Consider the following 8,870-nt stretch of genomic DNA (forward strand, 5'->3'; position numbering starts at 1 on the left):
ACTACGTAGTCTGGATTTCCCTATTGCATCTGGGGATACGTAGGAGCAATATCAACTTGTCACACACAAATAAAAAATAAAAAAATATTTTTTTAAATGATTTAATTTAAATAAATTAAGGGTATTTAATTTATGCAATTAGTTAGGGTACCGTTTTATTATGGGCGAATGGGGTGCTAATACCTTCCTCAATTCGTAATCGACTCTCGAACCTGGATATCAAAAATCCAAAGGCCCAATGTGATTGGGCTTTAAAGATTTTTCTACATTTTTAACTATAAAATGTAATGGCGACTCTAAGAGGTTGCGTAGCCAAAAATCAAGGCACGACAGTGACTCATCATGGTGGCTATGAACACCCATGTTTTAGTGACACCGTAATATACTAATGAAAAAATGAAAATAAAAAATAAATAGAAGATCTTGACTTAAAAGAATGTAATAATTTCATATTTCAATTTCCCACTTTTTTAAAATAAAAATTAAAAAAAAAACAATTTCTTTGAGCACATATGGATTCAATAACAGTGGGTTGTTATGTACCAAAAACAGTATAGTGGATTGTCATTTCAAATAGTTTTTTCCCTTGGTTTTGGTTTTTATTTTATTTTTTTATAAGTTAAATTGTATTAATATAAGGTACCATTACTACAATATTTAAAAAAGTGGGTAAATAATCACATAATTTCAATAAGAATTTAGAAAGAATAAGAGAGTAAAGCATTCATAAGGGTTAGAGTTCCATTCTTAATATGAGCGATTAATTTTTTCTCTAATCGAAAGCCATGATTTCACCTTTTTTGTCTCCACAATCTGATGAAAGGAAATTTTGTTAGAGTTGAAAATAAAAAATAATAAAAAGGTTCTAATTGAGCACTTATAGGCTCAATAATGATGGAGTGTCATTTCATATATTTTTTCTCCCGTTTTATTTTATATTTTATTTTAAATATAATATAAATAGTTAAGCACTGAGCTCTAAGGTGCGATTTAAATAATTTGTCTCTCATTTCGTTTTTTCTTTTGAATAAAATTAAAATTAATAAACATGTTTTAATTTAACACTTATAGACTAAATAATGGTAGGATGCTATTTTAAATAATTTTCCCAAAATTCCGATTTTTAAATAAAAATTTTAAAATTGTTTCAAAAGGCTTTATAATCACTTATTAGCCTAAACACGGAGAAAATCCTTCTTTTAAAAACTTTTATTAATTAAATAAAAATAAAACAAATGTATATTTTGCCATTTTATGATATTCAAATGATTACTTTCACCTATTTGTGGGTAATTTGATAATTTTGTTTTTAGGTGCTCAAATGCCAAGCCGAATTTTTTTAAAATGGATAATAAATTGTCTAATTTAATTTCAAGTTTTTAATTTTGAAAGAAATAAAAATTGTTTAAAATGGTTGTTAATATTGTGTCATCAGTTATATTTTGGCACGTATAGAAATTAATTTATAAATAGAAATGATATCAACACTTAACACAAAATCAAGAATAAAAAACTCTCTCAAAATCTTGTGCATTATTGCGTTGTCACATCACTATTCAGGAAGTCTGGAATTGTCGTCTTGACATTATATACTTCAATTTTCTTGTGGTTCAGGTATGAAAAACCTTTTCCATTCATTATCACATTTTTATTTTCATTTAACATACACAATTGTAATATTATTAATCATGATAATACCAATAATCATATTTTTTTTGTACATGACGAAAAGCTATAACGAAAAAACCAAGAAAAAACGAAATTATCCTAGGCCACTACAACCAAGTTGTAGACTGCCTAAGACCTGAATAGGATGTGAATCCTAGTGAATACAATTAGTAGTGGGACTATGCACTGCCAAAGCCGCCCCTACTATCAATTGCCATGTTTTGTTCTCTTTGCACTAGAACTGCTGAAACCTTCCAACTTTGATGCAAAATTTCTAGGATGTCTACCACCATTATCGCATACTAGTGGAGATTAATATTACTCCTATTTTTCAGAATTTGTACCACTTCTAAGCAATCTAATTCATACAAGAGTTTGGACACTCCTTTCGACGAGGCAAGATCCAATCCTCTTTTAGTGGCTATCAACTCTGCAAGAATCATATCACCATTGTCTTCCCTACAAGAAAATCCTGCAATCTAGACACCATGTTCATCTCTTAAGACCGCACCACTTGTCATAGTAGAAGATCTTGCACAAAATCCTCCATCAGCATTAAGTTTTATCCAACCTATTGGACGAGGTATCTATAGTAAAGCTTGAAGATACACCTTATAATTCATCCTTCTATAGCATTCCTCATCAAAAAAATAATTCTTAATCATGTGAACTAAGTCTTTAATGCTCCAATGTTAGTAACTTAATATACTTGATATGTAAATCATAGTACACAAGAACAAAGTGGAAAAGTACACCGAAAAAAAAAACAAAGTGGAAAATATACTTGAATTGTACATAATAGTAAAAGGCTGCAAAATTAGTTATGTTTAGTATATATGGAATGAAATTCGTTGGAGTTATAAGGTGGTCTGATAGTGAAGAAGGAGGTTGTAAGGAATGGAGTGGAGGAGGTTGTGAGTTCGAGTCCCACCATTAACAAAAAATGGGAGTTATAAGGTGGTTTGATGGTTAGGGTGAAGGAGGTTGAGGGTGGAGGCTCACCCACAACAAAATATTAACATACTAACATCTAACATACTAACAATTGCCGATAAAAAAAGGGGATGAAATTCATAAACACAGATTAAGAGTTAGCTTCATTTAACAAAACATATAATACATCCATTCTGTATGTTTTGTCGTGCCCCGATTTTCGGCTGCACAACCTTATTAGAGTCGCCACTACATTTTTTTCAGTAAAAAATGTAGAAAAATCTTTTGGCCCAATCACATTGGGTCTTGGACTTTGATATCCAGGTTCAAGAGTCGATTACACATTAGGGAAGATATTAGCACCCCAGTTGTCCGTTTGAATGGTACCCTACTATATTGCATGAACTATTAATTATGTTATTATTATATTTTTACCAAAAAACTTTATTTTATTATTATGTCTGGAAGAATGATCTTGGTCCTCCGTATCCCCATTATGGGAATCAAGATTACGTAGCTCTTTGGGTAGAAAAACGTTTGTTGGTTAAGTTAATTTTATTTCTTAAAAAAAGTAACGTTTAAATTATTCTTCAAAAAAAAGATATGAGCGAAGTTGACCCTTACGTCCGATATCGCATCTCATATTAAAAATTGGTTAAGAAGTTCTAATTTTTGTTCTTTATTTTAAACATTTTTTAAAATGAGAGAAGCATAGCCCTTACATCTGATACCGCGTCTCATATTAAAAGTTGGTTAAGAAATTCTATTTTTTATTTACTGATAGATCTTTGTTTTATATTTTTTTCAATAAGTTTTAAATTGATATACATTGAGAAACTAAATAATTACTTATTTTGCTTCAAAATTAAATATTTATTAAAAAGAATGATGCAATGTATATACAAAGAGTGTATTATTTATACATTACCTTTTTGATGTAGTTATAGTTACATGTTACAATCATAATAATTATTAATATTAATGCAATTGTTGAAAACAAAAATAAAACTATTATAAATTAAAGTAATGAAAATGGCGGTACTGATTCCAACAACAATGAATATAGCCAAAAACGAATTTGTATTATTATTATTATTTTGGGACTCTTAAAAATATTATTTTTTATTAGAATATAGCCAAAAATATTAATTTTATTTGTTATTTTTTTGAAAATGTCTTTTGGGCTAAACAAAATTGGGTGTTCACACGCTTCATTTGATAAAATTAACTGAAACATAAATTAATCTTTTAAATTATAAAAAAACGCTATCAAAAGCTACAAATGAAATGCCATTCATTTCAACCAGCCGAAGTTAGGCTATCTAAAGCTACAAAATAGCACTACTGCTGCACTTTCAATTATGGATTGTCACAACATCTTAGCCTATAATAAAATATGAAATCTTTTATATAAATTGAACTGATAAAACACAAAATATTGCAAATCAACAGCCATAGCTTACAAGGCTAGAATTGCAGCCGAATAAGGCTTATCTTCAGCAAACTACGCTCCTGCAATTAGAGGAGTTAACGTTTTGTTCCTAAAATGAAGCACATGTTGTTGTGCATCCAAAATGTGTATTTAGAATCTTCTAGGCTTAGTTTTACAATCTTGTAATTATACTCATATGTTCTACAAAGTTAAAAAAAAATTTAGATCAATTTTTTTTATAAAGGCGACGACACACCCACAATATTTTCATGAGAAACCGAAAAACAAAAGAGGAAAGTCAGTTACAAGTGCTTTAATCTAAAATTAGAAAGACTAAACCTATTTCTATCAACATCCGCTGAAAGCGAAAACGGTGAAGAATTCCACCACAAATTCACCCTCGACCTCACCCCAAAGGCAGCCAGAAAATACTAATTTTATTTTTTATTAGAAAATATCCAAAAATATTTATTTTATTTGTTATTTTTTTTAAAATGTCTTTTGGGCTGGACAAAATTGGGTGTTTACAACTGCCCCTCTTTACTTGTCGCTTATTGTATAGCATGTAAATTGAGGTTTGAGTGTTATCATGATAAGTAACTAGTAAATAAATGAATGCTAATTTTGTTGAGGCACAAAAGACTTTTTGTTAGTAAGATAAGGTGTGAGGTACAACAAACTTTTGTGGAAGATTGTCCAACATGGGCCCCTTACCGGCACAATTTGAGATCGACAAGCATGGGCCCCTCAAATTTAAAAGGCTAGGCATAAACTATGAAGTACGGATTCGTCAAACACCCTCACGTGTCGGTGTCCGACACGGATACGCTCGGATTCATGAAGGATACTTATCCATAGAGTATCCAAAAATTAAAAAAATAAAATAAATACATATTAAGACACATATCCGATTCGTTTTCAATAAAATATAGGATATATGGATTCGTTTTTAGTAAAGTATCGAATATATAGATTCGTTTCCAATAAAACAGGATAAGATAGATTCGTTTCCAATAAAACAGGATCAGATAGATCCGTTTTCATTAAAATAGGATAAGATATATTTGTTATGGAGGGCAATGATTTTAGGATAGATTCATTTTCATTAAAATAGGATAAGATAGATTTGTTATGGAGGGCAACGATTTTAAATTTCCATTATATTTTTTACTTTGGATATTTTGATTTACACTTATAATTTTATCATATTTTATGTGTTTTTATTATTTTATACGCGTATCCCTGAATGTATCGTATCCTGTATTTTGGAAAAAATGTGTGTCGACGTATCAGATACGTATCGTACCCGACACACGTATCAGTATTCGTGCTTCATAGGGCACAAATCTTGGAAAGATTGACTTCGAGGTCGTCAAGCACGGGGTTCTCGAAGGCACAATTTGAGGTCGTCAAGCATGGGGCCCTAAAATTTTAAAAGGTCAGGCACGAAGCCTAGAAAGATTGACTTCGAGTTCGTCAAGCACGGGGTCCTCGAAGGCACAATTTGAGGTCATCAAGCACAGAGCCCTCGATTTTTTAAAAGGTCAGGCACAGAGCTTTCAAAGATTGACTTCGAGGTCATTAAGCACGGGGTCCTCGAAGGCACAATTTGAGGTCGTCAAGCACGGGCCCCTCAAATTTTAAAAGGTTAGGCACAGAGCCTGAGAATATTGACTTCGAGGTCGTCGAGCACGAGGTTCCCAAATGCACAATTTGACGTCGTCAAGCATGGGGCCCTCAAATGTTAAAAGGTTAGGAAGGGAGCCTGGGAAGATTGACTTCGAGGTCGTCAAGCATGGGGTCCTCGAAGGCACAATTTGAGGTCGTCAAGCACAAAGTCGTCAAATTTTAAAAGGTTAGGCACAGAGCCTGGGAAGATTGTCTTCAAGATCGTCAAGCACGGGGTCCTCGAAGGCAAAATTTGAGATCGTCAAGCACGGGGTCCTCGAAGGTAAAATTTGAGATCGCCAAACACGGGACCCTCAAATTTTAAAAGGTCAGGCATGGAGTCTAGAAAGTTTGACTTTGAGGTCATCAATCACGGGCTCCTCGAAAGTACAACTTGAAATGGTTCAGATAAATAGTATAATATATGATTGCTTGGGATATGTGTGCATGAAGTTCACGTTGATATTTGTACTGTAATGGTTAATGTATGAATTTGATTATGCATTGATTAACATAATTATGCATAATGATGCTTATGATCCATGAGAGGTGGTTGATGTTTAACATAAGAAAATTAGGGATTTAGGGGTGTCCTTGTTTGAATGCTTGTGTATGCATGAATTTCATGTTGATGTTTTATGATTAAAGTGAGTATGTATTGACTTGAATATTGATATGACTTAATGTATGTGTGTATTGTATATGCATTGTTTTGATGTCATGTATATGTTTTCTTTGATGTTATTATGTCATAAATATGCAATGTTTGATTACTGAGAATATGCATTGTCTGGAATATTCATGTGATTAATGTATGTATGTCATGCATATGCATTGTTTAATGCTATTATTTTTTTTATGTATGTCATGTATTTGCATTGTTTGATGCTATTATGTCATGTATATGCATTGTTTGATGCTATTGTGTCATGTATATGTCTTGTGTGATTAATGTGAATATGCATTGTTTGATGCTATTATAAGATTATTTGATTTATGTCATGTATGATATGAGTACTATATGCTTGTTTGAATGAGAGGTAAGACTCATGCATAATTGCTCTAATGTATCATTCATGGTTTATTTTTATATTTTTTGATGGAACTCATAAACTTTTACAGATTCAACTAAAACGATCCTTGATGTCTATTGTTAAATGGTACCATAACTTTTCACCCATCGAAACTTGACCCAGTTTAGCTGAAGATGTCTTTCTCTTAAGGTGGTCTACAAAATTACCTTAGTAAAATCTTAAGGATATTGACTAAACTCAGTTATACGTCCCAAGTGTAGGCTGGCTAAGGAATTCTTTCTAAAGCGTTGATATTTTTGTAACAACAAAAACTGCCCAATATGCCTATTTTGACCTCTTGTCTTCATTCAGGTGGTTATTCTTTATAACTCGCCAAAATTTCGATGACCGATGATGCGTAGTATTAAGACTTTCACCTTGAGGGTGTTCATTTAAATTTCCCTATTTTTTGCCTAGAATACCTTATGTAGGTACCCGTCGGGAATTCTCTTATTTTATTATGATCTCAAGTCACCTTTGGAGGTGTTGGACTTAGAACCCGTTCACCTTTTCCTAGGTTGTCCATATGGATTTTCAACCTAACACTCTTTTTGTTCTATTTTTTGTTTTGCTTTTTTTGTTCCTTTTTTTTCTTTTTTCTTTTGTTCTCTTTTTTTCTTTTTTTGTGAACACCCTCGAATGTGGTGATTTGATTTGATAGGGAGCAAAAGACTTGCATGACTCGTTGTTGAAATGGTTCTTCAAGATGATAACTTAAGATCCTTCATCTTCTTGGTTGAAAGATTATGGCTTCATGTGATGGAATCAACTTATAGAGTCATAGGATGCCACTTTACCATTGCCCCAATTTTGATTCTTTATAATTTTCCAATAGCAAATGAGATCATCCAAAACTTGCCACAATTTTGGGCTTCTTATAATATTCCTTTAGACAATAGGATCAACTCAAAATCTGCCCCAGTATGAGATATTAACAGCCATCCTTCCCTTTCAATTGTGTTGATAGACTTGGACTAGAAAGCCTTAGACCATGAAATATCTCAAAATCTGCCTCAGTTTGAGAGGCTCCCACTTTTTATTTTTATACACCTTATTTCATGAATAACTCTTTAAAAAGAAATACTAAAACAGTGTTCATACAAACTTTGGCAAGTGTTTGGACTATGAGTAGTGATGATAAAATTTAATTTGAGTTTTGCTTTTATAGATGTGGTGATAGTGATGATAGTATTTAACTTGGGATTGAGCTTCAGTAGATGTGGTGGTCATGATAATATGATATGATTTATGTTTTAGGTTATGAGTGGTGATAAGGTGAAGATAATATCAAGAAATGATTTTTAACCCTATGCATTAAAGATGAGAAATTTTATCAAAATTTATGAGTTTTGTAGAGTCAGCGATTTCTTGTTATGATGTGCATAATAAGCAGATAAATCTGCAACAAGGTCTTTTCAGGCTTGTATCGTGGTTTGGCTAAGTGTTTTCAAGAAAATGATATAAGGCTCAAAACATGTGTTTCCCATACCCATCTTTCGTCTTTCTTCTTTTTCCTATGTTTCAATAGTTTTCTAGCATGACATTCCACTATTAAGAGAATTTTCTGGATAAGAATGGTATAATATTTAGGCGAAATTTTGTTCATGAAGAGTTCCTTTTGTGGGTTTTGCACTTTAATTTTTCTTGACTTTTGTCTCATATATTGATTGAGGATTCTCAGTGGACTTTTTTTTTACTTTTTTTGCACTTTAAGCTATGAACGCTTCTTGTATTCTCTTATCCTTCAGTCACATGAGTAATGTGAAATAATATTTTTTCCTTTAATAATTGAATGTCGAGTAAAATGATTAAAAAAACTACCTTCCCCGGGTTATTGACATATTGAGGGTTATTTAAAAATTATCTTCTTTCATGATGTCTAGGGTCAAATAGGGTGACTAGGGATATCTCCATGATTTTAGGAATTAAAAAAATGCATTGTTTCATTAGAGAATCTGCTTGAAGATGTACATCACTTTTTTGTTCTTACATTTGCATTATCCTCCTTTTTATTTTTGAATCAAATATCTCATAGTAATGCATAGATTAACTTATTTGAGTTTATTTTGTGGTGTTTTTTCTGGTTGGTGTGATTA

Source organism: Lupinus angustifolius, chromosome LG09 (genome assembly GCF_001865875.1).
Source record: "Lupinus angustifolius cultivar Tanjil chromosome LG09, LupAngTanjil_v1.0, whole genome shotgun sequence".
In the NCBI taxonomy this organism is placed as follows: Eukaryota; Viridiplantae; Streptophyta; class Magnoliopsida; order Fabales; family Fabaceae; genus Lupinus; species Lupinus angustifolius.